This window comes from Tachypleus tridentatus, chromosome 1 (genome assembly GCF_004210375.1).
Source record: "Tachypleus tridentatus isolate NWPU-2018 chromosome 1, ASM421037v1, whole genome shotgun sequence".
Classification (NCBI taxonomy): domain Eukaryota; kingdom Metazoa; phylum Arthropoda; class Merostomata; order Xiphosura; family Limulidae; genus Tachypleus; species Tachypleus tridentatus.
Genome location: NC_134825.1, coordinates 5,614,297 through 5,641,488, shown reverse-complemented (window position 1 = coordinate 5,641,488; position 27,192 = coordinate 5,614,297). Strand labels below are relative to the sequence as shown.

Genomic DNA, 27,192 nt, shown 5'->3' with positions numbered 1-27,192 from the left:
TATATTAAAATATATTTGTGTTAAGAAAGAAAACTGTTTATAACAAATTTGTTACGCATCGACATTTACTTAATTTCTAAATCCAAATCCAAAACAATTTCACTGAGGTTCTGGCTATTTTAAATCCTATTACAAACGTAATAAATTGGAGGCTTGCACGACTTAAATCACAATATGTAATAACTAGAATTAAATCATTTTTTTTTATTTAAATTAGTAGCTTCTCATTTTTTTCTTATCTTTCCCAGGAATTACATAACTAATTCTAATTCTAATTTCTTAACTATTCTATGGGAGGAATTCAACTGGTAGTTTCTAATTCTTCTATTTGTTGTACAACCCAATATAACGTTTTCGACACGTGTCCGATTGGGAATATTGTTTAACTGTTTTTACTAGCTGATAGTGAATGACAAAGATACACATGAGAAGAAACAAGAACAATATTAAGTGAAATAGTAGATTCAAACCTTCTTCGAAATGGACTATGTGAAATCTTTAAGATCCCAATGTCTCTGTCAATAGTTTGTATCAGTATGAGATTCATTTACCCTAAAAAACCTCTTAATGGTGTTCTATGGATTTACTTCCTTGAAACTGGTAAAATCGAAGACGTTTCGGCAATCTTCTGTTTGTCCTCATTTGTCAACACTCCAGACTTAGCGAATGTAAATATAAGATTATTGAGACGTTAACAGACTCGTGATTTTCAAGGTAGCAAGTCCATGGAAAGAACCAGAGCCTGATCCAAGAACTGTATCTAATATGTCTCTCAAAAAAACAACGAATGTTATTATTTTTTGTGGCGTATAAGCTACAATAACAGACAATAAACACAATGGTAAATATACAATAACAGACAATAAACACAATGGTAAATATTTGGTGTTTATTCTTATAAGGACATTCACAAAACTGTGCAACGTTGTTTTTCGTTCTAGACTTTCACGCAGAAGTTGAATAACTGAGTGGAAAGTTTATCTTCAAGAAATACTGAAGATATTTTGTGTAACAAGAAAGAAGACTTTCTCAAAATAAACTATATATTTTCATCTTAAAAAACAAACAAATCCTTTGAAAAGATAACAATTGTCCGTTCCGAATTCTAAAGAGGTCACAACTCAAATAACAGCGGAATATATATTATTGGAACTAAGAATGGGTTGTTAAAAATACGAAACTCAAAAACTATTCTAATGGAAGAATTTCTTGCTACTTTTGCTCTAGATCCACATGTCCAAAACCAAGCGCTGAGTTGGATAGGATGGCCGAAAACAAGCACGAAGAGATGAATACATAAAACAGCTACTAGACTGGTTCCAGCCTATTTCAACTTGAACTACCGGAAAATGTGGAAAACCTACAAAATAAAAATAATTAATTAATTAATATAATACAGTAAAACAAACGAATAACTTCCAAGAGATACAAGCAGACAATGTTGTCAAAATCCATACACAACGTTTGAGAGAAAGAGGACATTTAGTGGCTGCATAATGCTTATATTTTATTCTCTTGTCTTGAGCTATGTGTTCCTTCAGAACATCATTTTCGTGCTGTATATAACTTACAGTTAATAAAACTCACCAAACATTGTAATTATTCTTCTTCCTCTTCTTCTTCCTCTTCCTCCTCTTCTTCATCTTCTTCCTCTTCCTCATCTTCCTCTTCTTCTACTTTTTCTTCTTCGGCCTCACCAGGTTCTTCATGTTTTGGCTCCAACACAGTAGGTGCTGTAATATCCACTTCTTCTTCTTCATCTTCATGTCTCCGACCTGGAACTTCTTTGTTCTTTGGAGTTGCTGGATCCCATCTTGGTAGTTTCGGTTTTCCTCGATTCTTGAAGGTCTCCATTCTATCTTCCCATGTCTTCTCCAGTTGAGCTTCGTAAGAAGCTTCATAACCCTTGAAATTATGTTAGATGAATATGTTAGTACTCATACACAATGTTATTTAACTTATTTACAAAATGACCAAACTTGTACGATTACTCCAGCAGTTTAGATTCCGGGAATGCCTTCAAGACAATCATTTTAAAAATTACCAATAGTCTGTTTACAGCTGAGTTCTTTTCTATCTTAATTAAAGTTTTTATTTGGTTATGTGTTTCTAAAACTACAGTTTAAAGTTATTTACGTAACTTTCCTACCATCTGAACAGGAGTCAGGGAAGTGCAAATTATGTTTTATAAAGACGTTTATTATCTTTTAACAACTGTTTTGCGACAGATTCTTTAATTGTAAAATAATATTTTTAAAACGTACTTATAATCACTTGTTTCGATACCTGACTGATCCTAAAAAGATATCTGCACGTGAGGACATGAAGGAGATGATTAGAGGGTGTTTCATACTGGATGGGGAGTACCCTATGAGACAAGGAGGTAACGTAACGTTATGTAGCGTTATAGTGCGGATAGCTTCAGTACGTGCCATCAGAGTGGATAGTTCTAAGAAGCTAACTGTAATTTCAAGGTGCATCACCAGAAGGTAGCTGATGACGTCATCATTATGTAATAACTTAGATTACAATCTATGTAGTGCACTGTTCTTTGTATTAGCATAGAACAATAAATACTTCTCTAAATATCCTTCACGTCTCATTATATAACATTACCCTTTCCTTCTCTATAGTTTTTATCACGATATTAGTGTCTGCATTACCCTCAGGCCAACTTTAAGGTTTTATATTATTACCCATTCTTTATAGTTTGTATCACGATATTAGTGTCTGCATTACCATTAGGCCAACTTTAAGGTTTTATATTATTACCCATTCTTTATAGTTCGTATCACGATATTAGTGTCTGCATTACCATTAGGCCAACTTTAAGGTTTTATATTATTACCCATTCTTTATAGTTCGTATCACGATATTAGTGTCTGCATTACCCTTAGGCCAACTTTAAGGTTTTATATTTTATACCCATTCTTTGTAGTTCGTATCACGATATTAGTGTCTGCGTTAGCCTTAGAGACAGCTTTAAAGTTTTATTTGTTAAAATAATAATAACAAAAGTATATGAATACGGGAAATTAATATATTTTGCAGTCTGATTGTTTGCTTGTTTTTGAATTTCGAGCAAAGCTACACGAGGACTATCTGCGCCAGCCGTCCCTAATTTAGCAGTGTAAGACTAGAGCGAAGGCAGCTAATCATCATCACCCACCGCAAACTCTTGGGTTACTCTTTTACCAATGAATAGTGAGATTGAACGTCACATTATAACGCCCCCACGGCTGAAAGAGCGAGCGTGTTTGGTGTGAAGGGGATTCGAACTTGTGACCCAGGATTAAGAGTCGAGGGCCTTACTACTTGGTGATGCTGTGCCCTTGCAGTTTGAATAAGGCTCCCCGTGGCAAGTCTCACGATTTATAACGCTAAACACCTGGTTTCAATACCCATGTTAGGCACAGTACAGATAGCCCACTGTGCTGATTGAATATTTTATAGCATTTGTCGTTTTGTTGAATTTCGCACAAAGGTAAGCCACCCTAACTTTATAGTGATGTACTTGAGAGAATACAGCTGATCAGTATCGTCCACCGCCAACTCTTGGGATACTCTTTATTAACGAATAAGGAAATGAGTACCTTATTACGTTTAAATGAAAAGATTAGAAATCGTGACCACTAACCACGAAACCATACGAAGAAATAATTATAGAAGAGGCCTGTTTACCACATTAACTTAATTATTCAAATTTTAGAGATATATATCGTGCATAATAACAATAATCATAAAACATTGTTTTGAATACATAAAAATTAATATTTAATTTATTATAGTTCAACTAATTGTATCCTATATTTTACGGTAGGCATATATGAATATCCTTACATTTGTTTAACTTGCATGGAGGTCTGTTTGTGATATTAACAATAAACATTCAGTCTCTATAAGTTCATTCAATGTATCACATTATTATCAGTGAGTTAATATAAATGATAAATAAATAACCTAGTTCTGAAAAAGACTTTAACTGTATAACTTTACATGACACGTTAAGACTTTCCATATATTGCGTATGTATCACATTAACTACATGTAAGGAAACTAGTTTACTTTTTACATTTTACTTTCATGTATCGCTTTGTGTGTAATAGGGTCAAATTTCATATACTCTTTCGTCTCGTATATGATAAAAACAGTCCAGTATGTTCGAATGAAGAGTTAGCACTTGGATTGCATTCAACATATTATTCATTCTGTTTGCATTCTATGCAGGTAATATTAATGTTCCGTTTATTACACTTTGACCGACTGTATTGCCTACTTTGTGTTTACACATATAAATATATATATTTATTTATATGTATAAATTTAACTCACAATCTCAGCCCCCACTAGTACAGCGGTATGTCTCCGGATTTACAACGCTAAAATCAGGGTTCGATTCCCCTCGGTGGGTTGAGCAGATAGCCCTTTGTGGCTTTGCTATACAAAAAACAAACACGCACAATCTCAGTTGTCCTGAAACGCACTGTTTCGTGATGTGAAATGTTCAGACTACCTAAATGTATGTATCACGTTAACTAATTATAATGGCCCGCCATGGCCAGGTGGTTAAGGTGCTCGACTCGTAATCTGAGGTGTCACAGGTTCAAATTCCCTTTACACCAAACATGCTCGCCCTTTCAGCCGTGGGGGTGTTGTAGTGGTACAGTCAATCCCACTAGTTTGTTGGCAAAACTGTAGCCCAAGAGTTGGCGGTAATGACTAGCTGCCTTCCTTCTTGTCTTACACTGGTAAAATTGGGACAGCTATCGCAGATATCCCTCGTGTAACTTTGGGCGAAATTAAAAAAACAACCTAATTTTAATGTAACACAATTCAACTTTATGGTTTTTATGACTATAGATCACTACATTACCTTATTAACACGTTGTCACTAAAACCATAGTTCTTCCATTTACTCCAGATATTTTCGTGTTCAAGTCACAAATTATGTAGTAACATAGTGTGCAGTGTATCAAAGTCTGTTTTTCCCCGTTTTTTGTATCTGTATGTTTTATCCTTCAATTATCAAACTCTCTAGAAAAGCATTTTGCTAAAAAAAAAATATACTAGCTGTGATATTAAATAAACTACTTATCACTTATTCAGGTACGTAACTTTCACAGATTTTCTATTATATAAGTATTAACAACTGTCATTTTATGTTTTATTCATCAGATCGTTCGATAGGACATCACAAAGTCTACAGTTTTCTGAAGGATTTTCACCTCAAAGTACAAAATACTAACTACCGTTTTATTTACTGAGTACAAACTTTCACCAAACGACACGAGGTACACCACCTATCGTTGTAACGAGTCTACACATAACATAACTCCCTTCGTAGTGAATGCGAAGGTTGTTTTACACTATTGTATTTCTACAGAACAACAAGTAAAACGTATATGCACAACAAAACATCCGTCATGTAGCTAAGATAATATAATCTAACTTAGTTTATAATCGATAAATATGGATTTTATGCCCACACTCAACATTTGATGTTTTGTCATAGTGTCCGATAGGACACGACAATTGATAAGCGCAAATTTGAATAAAACAATAGTGCAACGTGTTTAAAATTGAGAACTTTTGTTATGGATTTTTATGTAAAATTTGTTACTTGTTTCACTTGATTTATATTTGTTTGTTTTGAATTTCGCGCAAAGCTACACGAGGGCTATCTGCGCTAGCCGTTCCTAATTTAGCAGTGTAAGACTAGAGAGAAGGCAGCTAGTCATCACCACCCACCGCTTACTCTTGAGCTACTCTTTTACCAACGAATAGTGGGATTGACCGTAACATTATAACGCCTCCACGCTGAAAGGGCGAGCAAGTTTAGTGCGACCGGGATTCGAACCCGCGACCCTCGGATTACGAGTCGAACGCCTTAACACGCTTGTCCATGCCAGTCCCTGATTTATATATAACAGAACGTCTTAAAACTTTATATGTCTGCAAAGATTTTTTATCAAACATAAATAGCTCATTCGGACAAAACAGTTTTACTGTCATAACATCAGGGTTAACAAAGTTGTTTAAAAAAATCATTTCCTTTAGCGTTTAATAAATCGGTGATAAAAACACACGCAGGAATAAAAACAAGGTGAAACAGGCTGTGATAAACACTAAACCTTCAAGTTACACTTTACTGCATCACACTTGGTTAACGTAATACATGTAATATTTATATAGTTTGAATATTTTACATATAATGTGACAGGAAACGATTTGTCTCACGACTGTGTACATTGTAACGTTAATGAGGGCATGTATGTATTTATATATATATCAGTGTGGTACTTATGATAAATATTCAAAGCCGGAATGTTTTATGTTAAAAGGAAAAAAACAGTTTCTATGTAGGTTGTAGGTTAAATGTTATATTAATATTCGTATGTAAAACCACAAGTTACAGCATACAATTTATAAAGTTTCAATGATTAGAATATCAATTTTATATTTTTCTTATTACCATTATTAAACTAAAGCTAAAAGTTAACCTTAAAGATAAACAGATAAACGTTTTTAAAAATAATTTTATAATATGATGCATACTACATATTTATTATACTTTATGTTAATACAAAATATAGTGCTCTAATAAGACTGTAAGACAAACTATTATATGCTTATTCATGAAATACACTATTCAAATATTCATACTGTATAATATAAGATATAAATTTTGAATATTTAAAAGCTTTGTTATTATTATTATTATTAAAATGAAACTGTGAATTTAACCCCAAGAATAATCAAGAAACTAATATTATGTTAATAACAACAGAAAATAAATTAGTATGTTTTTATAATGTAATGTTTACCATATTCATCAAGAGTTTGATTGTTTTATGCTAATACGTAAACTAGTGCTCCATGTAGGTTTAAGTCAAACTGTTTCATGGTGGTGATTTTATCGCTCGCCCTCTAGTGACGTTCTTTGGAAATACTCGCCTCTTGAAGCACATTTTAAAACTACCTAGACCCTACTAACATAAAGTGAAATTATATACCCTGATGACACATACTGGAACTAACCGCCTTCTGACGCTACTTTGTGGAACTATAACGTCGCGTTATCCCCACCTAGGTGTCACTCTTTGACTTCCTCTGTTCTCAGATGCCAGCGTCATTTGGTGTCATGTCCGTCTAGTTAATTACTGATGTGAAAGTCATTAATTTGAAACAACGCAATTAAAACAAAATGGTAGAAGTTTCCCACATTAAATTTTCATAGTTTCCAGGCGAAAAGTTTTAGCGAAAACAAAATTTTAAGCCTTTTTGAAAAAAAAAAAATAAATTTTATATTCTGATCCACATCTTCTGGTCTTATTTTAGGGTCCGAAAATTTTTCTTTTTTAACTTTTATAATTCAACTTACTTTCCTACGGTGTATGATTTGTATTATGATGTATATTTTGAAAGACACAGTTTCTTCTCAACGAATATGTATATCGAAACAAGCTTACGCCATCAAATAATTCTTTCTTGTCTTTAAATGTTCTGCGATCAATTCTTCTTTCGTATTTACTGGCCACCTGGAGCTTCGGCTGAAAACACAAACACTTATGTTTATTGAGGTGTATATGGCTGACGTAGAGACAAGCATGTATGTACGACCTTTCACTGTCCACTATTATTAGCGGATCGTATCAACCAGAAAATATAATTCATGGCAAGTATCGTTAATATTTATATAAAAATTTTAACTAAGCTTCTGACGTGTTAATATTTACAAAACGCAACCAGAACTGTTTTTGAAGAGGTATAACATTTAACGTTTGAGCACGAACTTTTCTTAAACCTGAGTTAAATTATCAAAGAGTTTGATTAAAATTTGAATGTTAAGTTGTTATGATAAATATTCGTAATGATTCACTTGGTTGTAATAAATACACGTACACAAAGTATCAATAGTAAGTTCTGTTAATATGTGTTTAAAACATAAATTACAAAACATAACAATGAAGCTGTAACGTAGCGAGGCCTAATGCATTCTTTAACCGTTCGTACTGTTGACTTCAGTTTTGTCTCTTCAAGGCTCATTAACACAGCCTGGGTTAAAGAAATACCACTACACCCTTCAAATATTGAAGTGTATATTATAGTTACAGGATTTTAAATGAATTTAGTAACCTAAATTAGGTATTTAAGTAATATTATGACACTTCATCGAATTCATTATTCGGTATTATATAGCGGACTAGCTGTTCAATTGTTATATTCATGATACATGTTAAGATGTATTTTGTTTTTTATAATAAACATTTAAATTAACTTAGGTTACTGCAATGTGAGGTAAAACGGACTAAAACACTTATATTAACAATAAAATATTGTTTAGTTGCTAAGCAACATGTTTTAAGGCGATAGAATCTGTGTATATGGATATTTGTTTCACAGCATAAATTGTTTGTTGTGACTATTGTTTTTAGTTAAATACTAGTTTCAGTTTGAAACATTTAAATCATATATGATTACTTGTTTCAAAGATAAAAACATTATATCATATTACGATCAGAATTATTAAAATTAAACTTGTGTATATTACATATAAAAACATTAAAACACTTTACACAACTAGGCTTAACGCTGTATTATTTGTAAAGAGCTATTGTGATACATTCAGTCAAACAGTAATATCTTTACGCAGTTATTATCGGAATTTTCTATTTTATTTGTCAAACGTCTAACACAGAAACCAGAACAAATAGGTGTAAAGTTTGTTTGTAATATTACAAGTCGAACAAACTGATTGTCTGTATTAATACATCTTACCGGGTACTTTCCTGTCAAGGCCCTGTAAAAAAAATAGAATATTAAAGACATTTTAAAATGAAATTCACAACAAAATAATTCAGCTACAAAATATTCGATTCCGTGGGAGAAAAAATCTATCGTTAATCTATGTATAAACATGTGTACTTTATGAATTAGTGAAGACTGGAACTCAGTAGTGGTTAGATCACATACTTTCTTTCAAGATAATACTGTTGTGAAAACAGGTGAACTTTAAAATTCCAGAAATGTAGTTATTTACCAAATATTGTAACCAATATTAGATAATAAATGAGAACATAGGTGTAGATACAGAAAGTTAAACTTCTGGTTCAGGTACGACTTTTTTCAAAGGTAATTGGAAAACATTAACTTCATAAAGTTTACAACTCTCAACATAATTTCATCCCTACATGGCCACGTGGTTAAGGCACTCAACTCGTAATCTGAGGGTTGAGGGTTGAATCCCCCGCATACTGAACACGGTTGCCCAAACAGCCGTGAGGGCGTTATGAGTTGGCGATGTATAGTGATGACTAGCTGCCTTTCCTCTAGCCTTACGCTGCTAAATTAGGGACGACTAGCACAGATAGCCCTCCTGTAACTTTGCGCGAAATTCAAAATAAACTAAACATAATTTAAGAATTCTTAAAATTCATGTTATTATTACTTTAACGTTTAATTTAACGTAAGAAGTTTTGATCATGAAAAAATCTCTGAATACTTACTCAGGATCTAAGCCTTTTTTCAGTGCTTTATTTCTGTTGATTTGTCTTTGTCGTTCATTTAACTCTTTAAGCTATAAAAAAAAGCAAAATCTTAACACTCGAGGTTAAATACTCTTAAAATAATTTCAAGCCAAATTAATATATCATGCAACCCGTTCTCTTCCTTGTTTGTTATGTGTGAGTTGATATGATAACCAATATGCGTCTCTCTTTATTGAACATCTTGGGTTGAGTTTTCGACTCACTACAAAGGAAAATCAGTGATTTAATACTAATACCGAGCAAACTATTTGAATATTTACAACGTAACTTTTTTCAGCTATCAAGTATATTAGACGGTATTTGCCTCAAATGCATCGTGGTTACGTAAATACATGCGACAGTAAATAACTGTGTCTGATATGCAGTTTCAGACAGATACAATAAAACAAACCAGGTGTTCCTCTCTTTTATCTGACAGAGGCCAGAGAAAACAAATGGCTACCGTAGACTGGTATCTTTAACGCGAGAGCGCGGAATGTAACGTATCTTTGTGACGACGAGGGACATCTGTCGCCATTCGATAGGAAGCTTAAATGTATTCTTTCACAGAATAACTGATCTGTGTCTGTCACTCATGTTTAAATTGGCGGGAGAAAGAGAAAGTTGTCTCTTTTGACATATTTTATTCGGCATGTCATTAAAGACTGCATTTGTAAATTTGCACTTACATTTTATTTAACTCATTATGCAGTCCATTAGAGAAGGCTAACCGCAGATATGGGTTCAGGAGTAGAAATTATGGGGTTCGAGAGTCTGCCGCCCCAAAGAGGCCTAGCGTGTACGAGGGACTTCGAAAATATAATTTGAATGCCCTTGAAATGCCCTTTATTATTCTGCTATGCCGAACATGAAAATGGAGACTACCAAAGAAGAGACTGCTGGTATAAAGTAGCATCAATGTTGTGGGTCCAACAACTGTTAAATGACCCATATTGTTTGTAGTTGAAGCAAGGAACTCCCCGAACGTGTCAGTCCTGCCTGTCTTACAAGTAGACTCAAGGTTTTGCAGCATGAACTTCAAGGTGAACGTAAAAAGCTTGATGTACTAAAACATAAGGTGAAGAGAAGGGATTGAATAATATAAAACCTTTTTATTAGAACAGAATATCATAGATAAGGTAGATGTGTGTGTCTACGGAATTTGAACTGTGGAGAAATCACGTTAATTTTGACTGGAAATGAGCTGTATGCCTTAGTTTCAGGTAAGAATTTCATATATTTAATTTATGGATAAATGTTTGACGATAAAGTTCACGGAAAGGCTTACAGCAGTCTTACAGTGTTGTTACGCACGTGAGTTTGTTTACGTTTCTCACTTCATTGCACCTTATGACATCATCTTGAATTTTCCCACAAACGTTAAGCCTCTTTGACTGAGACAGGAGTGCGCACTCAAGTGTTAAAGATGAAGACAAACAAATACCAGTATAAAACATTTAGTTGTTGTATTTCATTCCTATAGATGGCAGCACAAAAACTGTAGTTTCGAACATATTTTCTTAATACCGTATTTGTACCTTTGAAATGTGTAAATGTATAAGCCCGTATAAAAACACGAGCACAAAGTTTAGTAATATAATATATATATACTGTTTATTTGTTTTAAAGTAAAGACATATAACACATGTCAAGTTCAGAACTTAGAAACTAATTTTTCAAAACTAACTCACATCGTACTCTTGTCGTTTTTGACGTTCTTCCAAGTCATATTTATCGCTTTCAAGACTACTAATTTTACCCCAAAGTTCGTTGGCCTTCTGACGAAGTTCTTCTATACTTAAACCTTCGATCTCAAGCGGTTTCACACGATACTGCATGCATAGCTCTTTGTCGGCGGCTAGCTGTTCCTTGGTCTTTCCCATCTCGCTTTGGGCAAACATGACGTTACTGAACTGTAAGAGAAAACCAACTGTCACAAAAAATACAAAAACGAAACGTTTCGTGCAAAATTATGTGAAATGACTCATCGTAAAGTCATATTATTCTGTGATTATTGAGAAATGCACTATATGTATATATATTAGGTTTTCCAGAAATAAATATCAGAATTCTCCAGATAACATTTAGAAGCTGAATATTGAGTAACTTATGGTTGGTTGGTTGGTTTAGTCGAACGTTTGTCGCTTACAAAATGACTTAATTATCTACTGTTTCAATTTTTCTCAGAGTAAGTTTCGCAGCCCCCAAGGCAACATGGACAAGAAGGACTTTCGTGTGATTTTTCTCTACGACTTCAAACTTGGACAAAAAGCTACCGAAACTGGACGGAACATCAGCCAGGCATTCGGCCACGGATCTGTTACTAATCGTACAGTTCAGCGTTGGTTTCAAAGGTTGCAACATGAATATGGAAGTCTTGAAGGCCACGAAGGTCGTGGGAGGAAGCCATCCTTAGATGAAACACATTAAGGGAAGCAGTTGAGACAGGCCCACACACAACAGTACGTGAGCTTGTAGAAAAGCTAGGCACAAGCAAATCAATCATCACCAATCACCTGAGTGTGGTTGGAAAGACGAAAAAGTTGGATGCGTGGATTCCGCATGACCTGACTGAAAAGCAACAAAATCGGCGTTATCTGACCTGTCAAGTACGACACTCCTCAGCGTTATCTGACCTGTCAAGGATCACACTCCTCGGCGTCATCTGACCTGTCAAGGATGACACCCCTCAGCGTTATCTGACCTGTCAAGGATGACACCCCTCAGCATTATCTGACCTGTCAAGGATGACACTTCTCACCTTATTCCACAAATGTTTCCCCTACAGATTTTCATTTTTTCAAGCACTTTGACAACATTTTGAATAAAAAACGCTTTCAAAACCAGGCAGCTGCATAAGAAAGTGAGATACACCAGTGTGTGAGTTGAGCCATTTTAAGTGGGAATAAATGTAGGAGTGTCCTAACTTTTAAATCAGAATATGCATTTTTGTGAAATTACATTTACAAAATATCTTGAAAAGTGTTTTCTTCAGTTTTAATTGTTTAGTTATATTCCCTTAATCTCTCAGTATTGTTGAAATTGAGATCAAATATCTGTATATCCAAAAATGTTACAAAAATACACAGGCTTTCATAGGGTGTTCTAACTTTTCACATGACCATAGAATTATACTTCCCTGGCTCACAACATCGACACTTTATTGTAAACTATCTTATCCATCAAAACATTACCTTATTGTAAATGCTAGAAAGATAAAACTTATTAAAACTATTATTATCTCATTCCTCAAAACGTTTGAAGAATTTGTTTAATCAAACCAGAAGTATTGAGTACCCATACCGAATTTCAACATCCACTTTGCACATAATGTCAACATCCGTAAGCGAGAAATTCCTGGACTGGAACAGACAGTGACGAAAGGAAAGGTACATCTTTGACTTTCAAGAAGAAGTATACAGATAAAAATTACTGCTGTTATCGTTGACAAATATATTGAAAGTTATATTTTTTATTATTTTTGTCCTTTTTAGGTATTGCTGATCAGACGCAGACATACCTAGACAGTTCTTCTTACAGTTAAGGGAAGAGTTTCTCATAACCCATGACTTCAGCCCTTTCAGTTACACTATCTTGCATGGTTGTATAATGAAACAAATGTATCCAACCACGATCAGCAGAGTTTGTACCTAACCGCAAATACTTTACATCCAATACCTCATGCCAGTTAAATATCCAGTGAATAGATTACGAATAGAAATCTGACGAGGTTAAAATCTAACAACTCTTAACAGTGGTGGTGGTTATTGTAAGGAACACATTACAATATACAACTTGTATGGATGCTATTAGGATTGTTGTAATATCTATACTGATTCTGATATCCAGAACCTTGTTTTAAACATATCTGTCTGGTTTATTAGAAAACATACCACAGAAAGACAGCAACAGCTCTAAGCTCGAGGATATGAAGTCATACGTATATATAAACCTGACCCGTCGCACCAAACATGCTCGAACTTTCAGCTGTGGGGGCGTTATAATATGACGGTCAATCCTACTATTCGTTGGTAAAAGAGTAGCCCAAGAGTTGGCGGTGAGTGGCGATGACTAGCTGCCTTCCCTTTAGTCTTACACTGCAAAATTAGGGACGGCTAGCGCAGATAGCCCTCGTGTAGCTTTGCACGAAATAAAAAAAAACGAAAAACAAACAAAATATAAACATGATTTTAAGAAGATGAAACTAACTATTCAGGATTGGTTATTTTTCACAGGGCTCACACCGTAGTTTTCCACCTGTATACACGAGATGACTTCTATGCAACAATACTTTTGCACAATGTAAAAGAAAATGTACATGGTTTTTACACCCCTATATACGAGGACAAAGTATTCAGTTAGATGTCCTGTTATTATAAAATACAAACTTCACTGATTAAAAAAACAATATTTTGACTTCATAAAATGTAAAATCATAATCTCAAGGAAACTCTTATCATTCTGTTTTGTCTATAAGAAGTGAAGATAAATTAATTTTTCCCTTACGTATGTTATGTGTGGAATCCATATCACTGTTGCCATGTCATCTGAAAGAGCTATCATCAGTACCAGTATCAGTATCATTAAACAAAGAGAAAACAGTCAACTGTGGCTATCAGGTAATGAAAATATAAGACAAATACCACATACCCAATAAATACAATACTGTTTATAATAATTATACTCTCTCACTGCATAAAATCAGAAGTAAAACAGGTTTATGTTATTTTGTGGGTCTAAATGGAAAGAAGGTAAATTACCCCAAGAAGCATAACCTTTTAAAAATGTCAGTTGCAAAACTTTGTCTTAACTCCTTTTGGGGACGTTAGGGTATGTCTGAGCACATATTAACATATCTGTTAAAGAACTAAATTTCTCAACAACAACAATGAACAGTAAGATAACAGAGATATTCAATGAAGAGTAAGATAACAGAGATATTCAATGAAGAGTAAGATAAGAAAGATATTCAATGAAGAGTAAGATAACAAAGATATTCAATGAAGAGTAAGATAACAGAGATATTCAATGAAGAGTAAGATAACAAAGATATTCAATGAAGAGTAAGATAAAGATGTTCAATGAAGAGTAAGATAACAAAGATATTCAATGAAGAGTAAGATAACAAAGATATTCAATGAAGAGTAAGATAACAGGGATATTCAATGAAGAGTAAGATAAAGATATTCAATGAAGAGTAAGATAACAGAGATATTCAATGAAGAGTAAGATAAAAAGATATTCAATGAAGAGTAAGATAAAGATATTCAATGAAGAGTAAGATAAAGATATTCAATGAAGAGTAAGATAACAAAGATATTCAATGAAGAGTAAGATAAAGATATTCAATGAAGAGTAAGATAACAAAGATATTCAATGAAGAGTAAGATAACAAAGATATTCAATGAAGAGTAAGATAACAGAGATATTCAATGAAGAGTAAGATAACAAAGATATTCAATGAAGAGTAAAATAAAGATATTCAATGAAGAGTAAGATAACAAAGATATTCAATGAAGAGTAAGATAAAGATGTTCAATGAAGAGTAAGATAAAGATATTCAATGAAGAGTAAGATAACAGAGATATTCAATGAAGAGTAAGATAACAAAGATATTCAATGAAGAGTAAGATAACAGATATTCAATGAAGAGTAAGATAAAGATATTCAATGAAAAGTAAGATAACAGAGATATTCAATGAAGAGTAAGATAAAAATTTTCAATGAAGAGTAAGATAAAGATATTCAATGAAGAGTAAGATAAGAAAGATATTCAATGAAGAGTAAGATAACAAAGATATTCAATGAAGAGTAAGATAACAGAGATATTCAATGAAGAGTAAGATAACAAAGATATTCAATGAAGAGTAAGATAAAGATATTCAATGAAGAGTAAGATAACAAAGATATTCAATGAAGAGTAAGATAACAAAGATATTCAATGAAGAGTAAGATAACAGAGATATTCAATGAAGAGTAAGATAAAGATATTCAATGAAGAGTAAGATAACAGAGATATTCAATGAAGAGTAAGATAACAAAGATATTCAATGAAGAGTAAGATAAAGATATTCAATGAAGAGTAAGATAAAGATATTCAATGAAGAGTAAGATAACAAAGATATTCAATGAAGAGTAAGATAAAGATATTCAATGAAGAGTAAGATAACAGGGATATTCAATGAAGAGTAAGATAAAGATATTCAATGAAGAGTAAGATAACAGAGATATTCAATGAAGAGTAAGATAAAAATTTTCAATGAAGAGTAAGATAACAAAGATATTCAATGAAGAGTAAGATAAAGATATTCAATGAAGAGTAAGATAAAGATATTCAATGAAGAGTAAGATAACAGAGATATTCAATGAAGAGTAAGATAAAGATATTCAATGAAGAGTAAGATAACAAAGATATTCAATGAAGAGTAAGATGACAGAGATATTCAGTGAAGAGTAAGATAACAAAGATATTCAATGAAGAGTAAGATAAAGATGTTCAATGAAGAGTAAGATAACAATGATATTCAATGAAGAGTAAGATAACAAAGATATTCAATGAAGAGTAAGATAACAGAGATATTCAATGAAGAGTAAGATAACAGAGATATTCAATGAAGAGTAAGATAACAAAGATATTCAATGAAGAGTAAGATAAAGATATTCAATGAAGAGTAAGATAAAGATATTCAATGAAGAGTAAGATAAAGATATTCAATGAAGAGTAAGATAACAGAGATATTCAATGAAGAGTAAGATAACAAAGATATTCAATGAAGAGTAAGATAAAGATATTCAATGAAGAGTAAGATAAAGATATTCAATGAAGAGTAAGATAACAGAGATATTCAATGAAGAGTAAGATAACAGAGATATTCAATGAAGAGTAAGATAACAAAGATATTCAATGAAGAGTAAGATAACAGAGATATTCAATGAAGAGTAAGATAAAGATATTCAATGAAGAGTAAGATAACAGAGATATTCAATGAAGAGTAAGATAAATAAGATATTCAATGAAGAGTAAGATAACAGAGATATTCAATGAAGAGTAAGATAACAAAGATATTCAATGAAGAGTAAGATAACAGAGATATTCAATGAAGAGTAAGATAAAGATATTCAATGAAGAGTAAGATAACAGAGATATTCAATGAAGAGTAAGATAAAGATATTCAATGAAGAGTAAGATAAAGATATTCAATGAAGAGTAAGATAACAGAGATATTCAATGAAGAGTAAGATAACAAAGATATTCAATGAAGAGTAAGATAACAGAGATATTCAATGAAGAGTAAGATAACAAAGATATTCAATGAAGAGTAAGATAAAGATATTCAATGAAGAGTAAGATAACAAAGATATTCAATGAAGAGTAAGATAACAAAGATATTCAATGAAGAGTAAGATAACAGATATTCAATGAAGAGTAAGATAAAGATATTCAATGAAGAGTAAGATAACAGAGATATTCAATGAAGAGTAAGATAACAAAGATATTCAATGAAGAGTAAGATAAAGATATTCAATGAAGAGTAAGATAAAGATATTCAATGAAGAGTAAGATAACAAAGATATTCAATGAAGAGTAAGATAAAGATATTCAATGAAGAGTAAGATAACAGAGATATTCAATGAAGAGTAAGATAAAGATATTCAATGAAGAGTAAGATAACAGAGATATTCAATGAAGAGTAAGATAAAAGGAATATTCAATGAAGAGTAAGATAACAAAGATATTCAATGAAGAGTAAGATAAAGATATTCAATGAAGAGTAAGATAAAGATATTCAATGAAGAGTAAGATAACAGAGATATTCAATGAAGAGTAAGATAAAGATATTCAATGAAGAGTAAGATAACAAAGATATTCAATGAAGAGTAAGATAACAGATATTCAATGAAGAGTAAGATAACAAAGATATTCAATGAAGAGTAAGATAAAGATGTGCAATGAAGAGTAAGATAACAATGATATTCAATGAAGAGTAAGATAACAATGATATTCAATGAAGAGTAAGATAACAGAGATATTCAATGAAGAGTAAGATAACAGAGATATTCAATGAAGAGTAAGATAACAAAGATATTCAATGAAGAGTAAGATAAAGATATTCATATTCAATGAAGAGTAAGAAGATAAAGATATTCAATGAAGAGTAAGATAACAAAGATATTCAATGAAGAGTAAGATAACAGAGATATTCAATGAAGAGTAAGATAACAAAAAGATATTCAATGAAGAGTAAGATAAAGATATTCAATGAAGAGTAAGATAAAGATATTCAATGAAGAGTAAGATAAAGATATTCAATGAAGAGTAAGATAACAGAGATATTCAATGAAGAGTAAGATAACAAAGATATTCAATGAAGAGTAAGATAACAGAGATATTCAATGAAGAGTAAGATAAAGATATTCAATGAAGAGTAAGATAACAGGGATATTCAATGAAGAGTAAGATAAATAAGATATTCAATGAAGAGTAAGATAACAGAGATATTCAATGAAGAGTAAGATAACAAAGATATTCAATGAAGAGTAAGATAAAGATGTTCAATGAAGAGTAAGATAACAAAGATATTCAATGAAGAGTAAGATAAAGATATTCAATGAAGAGTAAGATAAAGATATTCAATGAAGAGTAAGATAACAAGATATTCAATGAAGAGTAAGATAAAGATATTCAATGAAGAGTAAAATAACAAAGATATTCAATGAAGAAGATAAGATATTCAATGAAGAGTAAGATATTCAATGAAGAGTAAGATAAAGATATTCAATGAAGAGTAAGATAAAGATATTCAATGAAGAGTAAGATAACAGATATTCAATGAAGAGTAAGATAACAGATATTCAATGAAGAGTAAGATAACAGAGATATTCAATGAAGAGTAAGATAACAAGATATTCAATGAAGAGTAAGATAAAGATGTTCAATGAAGAGTAAGATAAAGATATTCAATGAAGAGTAAGATAACAGATATTCAATGAAGAGTAAGATAACAAAGATATTCAATGAAGAGTAAGATAAAGATATTCAATGAAGAGTAAGATAAAGATGTTCAATGAAGAGTAAGATAAAGATATTCAATGAAGAGTAAGATAAATGAAGAGATAAAGATATTCAATGAAGAGTAAGATAACAAAGATATTCAATGAAGAGTAAGATAACAGAGATATTCAATGAAGAGTAAGATAACAGAGATATTCAATGAAGAGTAAGATAACAAAGATATTCAATGAAGAGTAAGATAAAGATATTCAATGAAGAGTAAGATAAAGATATTCAATGAAGAGTAAGATAAAGATATTCAATGAAGAGTAAGATAACAGAGATATTCAATGAAGAGTAAGATAACAAAGATATTCAATGAAGAGTAAGATAACAGAGATATTCAATGAAGAGTAAGATAACAAAGATATTCAATGAAGAGTAAGATAACAGATATTCAATGAAGAGTAAGATAACAAAGATATTCAATGAAGAGTAAGATAACAAAGATATTCAATGAAGAGTAAGATAACAGATATTCAATGAAGAGTAAGATAACAAAGATATTCAATGAAGAGTAAGATCAATATTCAATGAAGAGTAAGATAACAAAGATATTCAATGAAGAGTAAGATAAAGATATTCAATGAAGAGTAAGATAACAGAGATATTCAATGAAGAGTAAGATAACAAAGATATTCAATGAAGAGTAAGATAACAAAGATATTCAATGAAGAGTAAGATAACAAAGATATTCAATGAAGAGTAAGATAAAGAATATTGAGAGATATTCAATGAAGAGTAAGATATATTCAATGAAGAGTAAGATAAAGATATTCAATGAAGAGTAAGATAACAAGATATTCAATGAAGAGTAAGATAACAAAGATATTCAATGAAGAGATAAGATAAAGATATTCAATGAAGAGTAAGATAAAGATATTCAATGAAGAAAGATAACAAAGATATTCAATGAAGAGTAAGATAACAAAGATATTCAATGAAGAGTAAGATAACAGAGATATTCAATGATATATTCAATGAAGAGTAAGATGAAGATATTCAATGAAGAGTAAGATAACAGAGATATTCAATGAAGAGTAAAGATAACAAAAAGGATATTCAATGAAGAGTATTCAATGAAGAGTAAGATAACAGAGATATTCAATGAAGAGTAAGATAACAAAGATATTCAATGAAGAGTAAGATAACAGATATTCAAGATATAATGAAGAGTAAGATAACAAAGATATTCAATGAAGAGTAAGATAACAAAGATATTCAATGAAGAGTAAGATAACAAAGATATTCAATGAAGAGAGTAAGATAAGATAACAAGATAAAGATATTCAATGAAGAGTAAGATAACAGATATTCAATGAAGAGTAAGATAAAGATATTCAATGAAGAGTAAGATAAAGATATTCAATGAAGAGTAAGATAACAGAGATATTCAATGAAGAGTAAGATAACAGAGATATTCAATGAAGAGTAAGATAAAGATATTCAATGAAGAGTAAGATAAAGATATTCAATGAAGAGTAAGATAAAGATATTCAATGAAGAGTAAGATAAAGATATTCAATGAAGAGTAAGATAAAGATATTCAATGAAGAGTAAGATAACAAAGATATTCAATGAAGAGTAAGATAACAAAGATATTCAATGAAGAGTAAGATAACAGAGATATTCAATGAAGAGTAAGATAAAGATATTCAATGAAGAGTAAGATAAAGATATTCAATGAAGAGTAAGATAAAGATATTCAATGAAGAGTAAGATAACAGAGATATTCAATGAAGAGTAAGATAACAAAGATATTCAATGAAGAGTAAGATAACAGATATTCAATGAAGAGTAAGATAACAGAGATATTCAATGAAGAGTAAGATAACAATATTCAATGAAGAGTAAGATAACAAAGATATTCAATGAAGAGTAAGATAACAGAGATATTCAATGAAGATATTCAATGAAGAGTAAGATAACAAAGATATTCAATGAAGAGTAGTAACAAAGATATTCAATGAAGAGTAAGATAAAGATATTTCAATGAAGAGTAAGATCAATAAGATATTCAATGAAGAGTAAGATAACAGAGATATTCAATGAAGAGTAAGATAACAGATATATTCAATGAAGAGTAAGATAACAAAGATATTCAATGAAGAGTAAGATAAAGATGTTCAATGAAGAGTAAGATAACAAAGATATTCAATGAAGAGTAAGATAAAAAGATATTCAATGATATTCAATGAAGAGTAAGATAACAGAGATATTCAATGAAGAGTAAGATAACAAAGATATTCAATGAAGAGTAAGATAACAAAGATATTCAATGAAGAGTAAGATAACAAAGATATTCAATGAAGAGTAAGATAACAATGAAGATATTCAATGAAGAGTAAGATAACAAAGATATTCAATGAAGAGTAAGATAACAAAAAAGAGATATTCAATGAAGAGTAAGATAACAAAGATATTCAATGAAGAGTAAGATAACAATGAAGAGATATTCAATGAAGAGTAAGATAACAAAGATATTCAATGAAGAGTAAGATAACAGAGATATTCAATGAAGAGTAAGATAAAGATAAAGATATTCAATGAAGAGTAAGATAACAAAGATATTCAATGAAGTAAGATAAGAAGAGTAAGATAACAAAGATATTCAATGAAGAGTAAGATAACAGAGATATTCAATGAAGAAGATAAAAGATATTCAATGAAGAGTAAGATAACAGATATTCAATGAAGAGTAAGATAAAGATATTCAATGAAGAGTAAGATAAAGATATTCAATGAAGAGTAAGATAACAATATTCAATGAAGAGTAAGATCAATGAAGAGTAAGATAACAAAGATATTCAATGAAGAGTGAAATGAAGAGTAAGAGAAGAGTAAGATAACAAAGATATTCAATGAAGAGTAAGATAACAAAAGATATTCAATGAAGAGTAAGATAACAGAGATATTCAATGAAGAGTAAGATAACAAAGATATTCAATGAAGAGATAACAAAGATATTCAATGAAGAGTAAGATAACAGATATTCAATGAAGAGTAAGATAAAGATATTCAATGAAGAGTAAGATAAAGATATTCAATGAAGAGTAAGATAACAGAGATATTCAATGAAGAGTAAGATAACAGAGATATTCAATGAAGAGTAAGATAACAGAGATATTCAATGAAGAGTAAGATAACAAAGATATTCAATGAAGAGTAAGATAACAGAGATATTCAATGAAGAGTAAGATAACAGAGATATTCAATGAAGAGTAAGATAAAGAGATATTCAATGAAGAGTAAGATAACAAAGATATTCAATGACGAGTAAGATAACAAAGGTATTCAATGAAGAGTAAGATAACAGATATTCAATGAAGAGTAAGATAACAGTAAGATAAGATAAAGATATTCAATGAAGAGTAAGATAACAGATATTCAATGAAGAGTAAGATAACAGATATTCAATGAAGAGTAAGATAACAAAGATATTCAATGAAGAGTAAGATAAAGATAAATGAAGAGTAAGAGTAAGATAACAGAGATATTCAATGAAGAGTAAGATAACAAAGATATTCAATGAAGAGTAAGATAACAAGATATTCAATGAAGAGTAAGATAACAGATATTCAATGAAGAGTAAGATAACAAAGATATTCAATGAAGAGTAAGATAACAGAGATATTCAATGAAGAGTAAGATAAAGATATTCAATGAAGAGTAAGATAACAAAGATATTCAATGAAGAGTAAGATAACAGAGATATTCAATGAAGAGTAAGATAACAAAGATATTCAATGAAGAGTAAGATAAGAGAAGATATTCAATATTCAATGAAGAGTAAGATAACAAAGATATTCAATGAAGAGTAAGATAACAAATATTCAATGAAGAGTAAGATTCAATGAAGAGTAAGATAACAGATATTCAATGAAGAGTAAGATAACAAAGATATTCAATGAAGAGTAAGATAACAGATATTCAATGAATGTAAGATAAGATAACAGATATTCAATGAAGAGTAAGATAACAGATATTCAATGAAGAGTAAGATAACAGATATTCAATGAAGAGTAAGATAAAGATATTCAATGAAGAGTAAGATAACAGATATTCAATGAAGAGTAAGATAAAGATAAGATATTCAATGAAGAGTAAGATAAAGATATTCAATGAAGAGTAAGATAACAAAAGATATTCAATGATATTCAATGAAGAGTAAGATAACAAAGATATTCAATGAAGAGTAAGATAACAAAGATATTCAATGAAGAGTAAGATAACAAAGATATTCAATGAAGAGTAAGATAACAAAGATATAAGATAACAAAGATATTCAATGAAGAGTAAGATAACAGATATTCAATGAAGAGTAAGATAACAAAGATATTCAATGAAGAGTAAGATAACAGAGATATTCAATGAAGAGTAAGATAAAGATATTGAATGAAGAGTAAGATAAAGATATTCAATGAAGAAGTAAGTAAGATAACAAGATATTCAATGAAGAGTAAGATAACAAAGATATTCAATGAAGAGTAAGATAAAAAGATATTCAATGAAGAGTAAGATAACAGATATTCAATGAAGAGTAAGATAACAGATATTCAATGAAGAGTAAGATAACAAGATATTCAATGAAGAGTAAGATAAATGAAGAGTAAGATAACAAAGATATTCAATGAAGAGTAAGATAACAAAGAGATATTATTCAATGAAGAGTAAGATAACAAATATTCAATGAAGAGTAAGATAACAAAGATATTCAATGAAGAGTAAGATAAAGATATTCAATGAAGAGTAAGATAAAGATATTCAATGAAGAGTAAGATAACAAAGATATTCAATGAAGAGTAAGATAACAGATATTCAATGAAGAGTAAGATAACAAAGATATTCAATGAAGAGTAAGATAAGATAAAGATATTCAATGAAGAGTAAGATAACAATGAAGAGTAAGATAACAGAGATATTCAATGAAGAGTAAGATAACAAAAGATATATTCAATGAAGAGTAAGATAAAAAGATATTCAATGAAGAGTAAGATAAAGATATTCAATGAAGAGTAAGATAAAGATATTCAATGAAGAGTAAGATAAAGAGATATTCAATGAAGAGTAAGATAAGAAGAGTAAGATAACAGAGATATTCAATGAAGAGTAAGATAACAAAGATATTCAATGAAGAGTAAGATAAAGATGTTCAATGAAGAGTAAGATAAAAATATTCAATGAAGAGTAAGATAACAGATATTCAATGAAGAGTAAGATAAAGATATTCAATGAAGAGTAAGATAACAGATATTCAATGAAGAGTAAGATAAAAGATATTCAATGAAGAGTAAGATAACAAAGATATTCAATGAAGAGTAAGATAACAAAGATATTCAATGAAGAGTAAGATAAAGAGATATTCAATGAAGAGTAAGATAAGATATAATGAAGAGTAAGATATTCAATGAAGAGTAAGATAACAAAGATATTCAATGAAGAGTAAGATAACAAAGATATTCAATGAAGAGTAAGATAACAAAGATATTCAATGAAGAGTAAGATAACAGATATTCAATGAAGAGTAAGATAACAAAGATATTCAATGAAGAGTAAGATAAAAAGATATTCAATGAAGAGTAAGATAACAGAGATATTCAATGAAGAGTTCAATAACAAAGATATTCAATGAAGAGTAAGATAACAAAGATATTCAATGAAGAGTAAGATAACAAAGATATTCAATGAAGAGTAAGATAAATAAGATATTCAATGAAGAGTAAGATAACAGAGATATTCAATGAAGAGTAAGATAACAAAGATATTCAATGAAGAGTAAGATAACAGATATTCAATGAAGAGTAAGATAAAGATATATTCAATGAAGAGTAAGATAACAAAGATATTCAATGAAGAGTAAGATAACAAAGATATTCAATGAAGTAAGATAAGATATTCAATGAAGAGTAAGATATTCAATGAAGAGTAAGATAACAAAGATATTCAATGAAGAGTAAGATAAAGATATTCAATGAAGAGTAAGATAAAGATATTCAATGAAGAGTAAGATAACAGAGATATTCAATGAAGAGTAAGATAACAAAGATATTCAATGAAGAGTAAGATAACAAAGATATTCAATGAAGAGTAAGATAAAAGATATTCAATGAAGAGTAAGATAACAGATATTCAATGAAGAGTAAGATAACAAAGATATTCAATGAAGAGTAAGATAAAGATGTTCAATGAAGAGTAAGATAACAAAGATATTCAATGAAGAAGATAAGATAACAATGAAGAGTAAGATAAAGATGTTCAATGAAGAGTAAGATAAAGATATTCAATGAAGAGTAAGATAACAAAGATATTCAATGAAGAGTAAGATAACAGATATTCAATGAAGAGTAAGATAACAGAGATATTCAATGAAGAGTAAGATAACAAAGATATTCAATGAAGAGTAAGATAACAAAGATATTCAATGAAGATATTCAATGAAGAGTAAGATAACAAAGATAATGAAGAGTAAGATAAAGATATTCAATGAAAGAGTAAGATAACAAAGATATTCAATGAAGAGTAAGATAAAGATATTCAATGAAGAGTAAGATAACAGAGATATTCAATGAAGAGTGAAAAGAGTAAATGATAAGATAAGATATTCAATGAAGAGTAAGATAAAGATATTCAATGAAGAGTAAGATAAAAGATATTCAATGAAGAGTAAGATAACAAATATTCAATGAAGAGTAAGATAACAGATATTCAATGAAGAGTAAGATAAAAAGATATTCAATGAAGAGTAAGATAACAGAGATATTCAATGAAGAGTAAGATAACAAAGATATTCAATGAAGAGTAAGATAACAGAGATATTCAATGAAGAGTAAGATAAAAGATATTCAATGAAGAGTAAGATAAAGATATTCAATGAAGAGTAAGATAACAAGATATTCAATGAAGAGTAAGATAACAGATATTCAATGAAGAGTAAGATAACAAAGATATTCAATGAAGAGTAAGATAACAGAGATATTCAATGAAGAGTAAGATAACAAAGATATTCAATGAAGAGTAAGATAACAGAGATATTCAATGAAGAGTAAGATAACAAAGATATTCAATGAAGAGTAAGATAAAAAGATATTCAATGAAGAGTAAGATAAAGATATATTCAATGAAGAGTAAGATAAAGATATTCAATGAAGAGTAAGATAACAAAGATATTCAATGAAGAGTAAGATAACAAAAGATATTCAATGAAGAGTAAGATAACAAAGATATTCAATGAAGAGTAAGATAACAGAGATATTCAATGAAGAGTAAGATAACAGATATTCAATGAAGAGTAAGATAACAGAGATATTCAATGAAGAGTAAGATAACAAAGATATTCAATGAAGAGTAAGATAAAGATGTTCAATGAAGAGTAAGATAAAGATATTCAATGAAGAGTAAGATAACAGATATTCAATGAAGAGTAAGATAACAAAGATATTCAATGAAGAGTAAGATAAAGATATTCAATGAAGAGTAAGATAAAAATATTCAATGAAGAGTAAGATAACAGAGATATTCAATGAAGAGTAAGATAACAAAGATATTCAATAAAGAGTAAGATAACAAAAGAGTATTCAATGAAGAGTAAGATAACAATGAAGAGTAAGATAACAGAGATATTCAATGAAGAGTAAGATAACAAAGATATTCAATGAAGAGTAAGATAACAGATATTCAATGAAGAGTAAGATAAAGAAGATTCAATGAAGAGTAAGATAACAGAGATATTCAATGAAGAGTAAGATAACAAAGATATTCAATGAAGAGTAAGATAACAAAGATATTCAATGAAGAGTAAGATAAAGATATTCAATGAAGAGTAAGATAAAAAGATATTCAATGAAGAGTAAGATAACAAAGATATTCAATGAAGAGTAAGATAACAAAGATATTCAATGAAGAGTAAGATAACAGAGATATTCAATGAAGAGTAAGATAACAAAGATATTCAATGAAGAGTAAGATAAAGATATTCAATGAAGAGTAAGATAACAAAGATATTCAATGAAGAGTAAGATAACAAGATATTCAATGAAGAGTAAGATAACAAAGATATTCAATGAAGAGTAAGATAACAGAGATATTCAATGAAGAGTAAGATAACAAGAGATTTCAATGAAGAGTAAGATAACAGATATTCAATGAAGAGTAAGATAACAGAAGATATTCAATGAAGAGTAAGATAAAGATATTCAATGAAGAGTAAGATAACAGAGATATTCAATGAAGAGTAAGATAACAAAGATATTCAATGAAGAGTAAGATAACAGATAATGAAGAGTAAGATAACAAGATATTCAATGAAGAGTAAGATAAAAGATATTCAATGAAGAGTAAGATAAAGATATTCAATGAAGAGTAAGATAACAAAGATATTCAATGAAGAGTAAGATAACAAAGATATTCAATGAAGAGTAAGATAACAGAGATATTCAATGAAGAGTAAGATAAGATAAAGATATTCAATGAAGAGTAAGATAACAAAGATATTCAATGAAGAGTAAGATAAAAGATATTCAATGAAGAGTAAGATAACAGAAGATATTCAATGAAGAGTAAGATAAGATATTCAATGAAGAGAAGATAACATTCAATGAAGAGTAAGATAACAAA

At 30.1% G+C, this 27,192-nt stretch overlaps 1 pseudogene across 1 annotated transcript in view; it reads right to left on the bottom strand.

Moving 5' to 3' along the window:
- Window positions 1-872: 872 nt before the first annotated feature.
- The window catches only part of LOC143235573 (uncharacterized), a 60,733-nt pseudogene continuing 34,413 nt past the window's right edge, over window positions 873-27,192 (bottom strand). Inside the window, exons 9-14 of the transcript XR_013019336.1 lie at window positions 11,219-11,440; window positions 9,507-9,577; window positions 8,779-8,800; window positions 7,470-7,550; window positions 1,588-1,905; window positions 873-1,360 (exon numbers count right to left, since the gene is read on the bottom strand). The product of XR_013019336.1 is annotated as an uncharacterized LOC143235573 (transcript). The remainder of the gene's footprint in view (window positions 1,361-1,587; window positions 1,906-7,469; window positions 7,551-8,778; window positions 8,801-9,506; window positions 9,578-11,218; window positions 11,441-27,192) is intronic.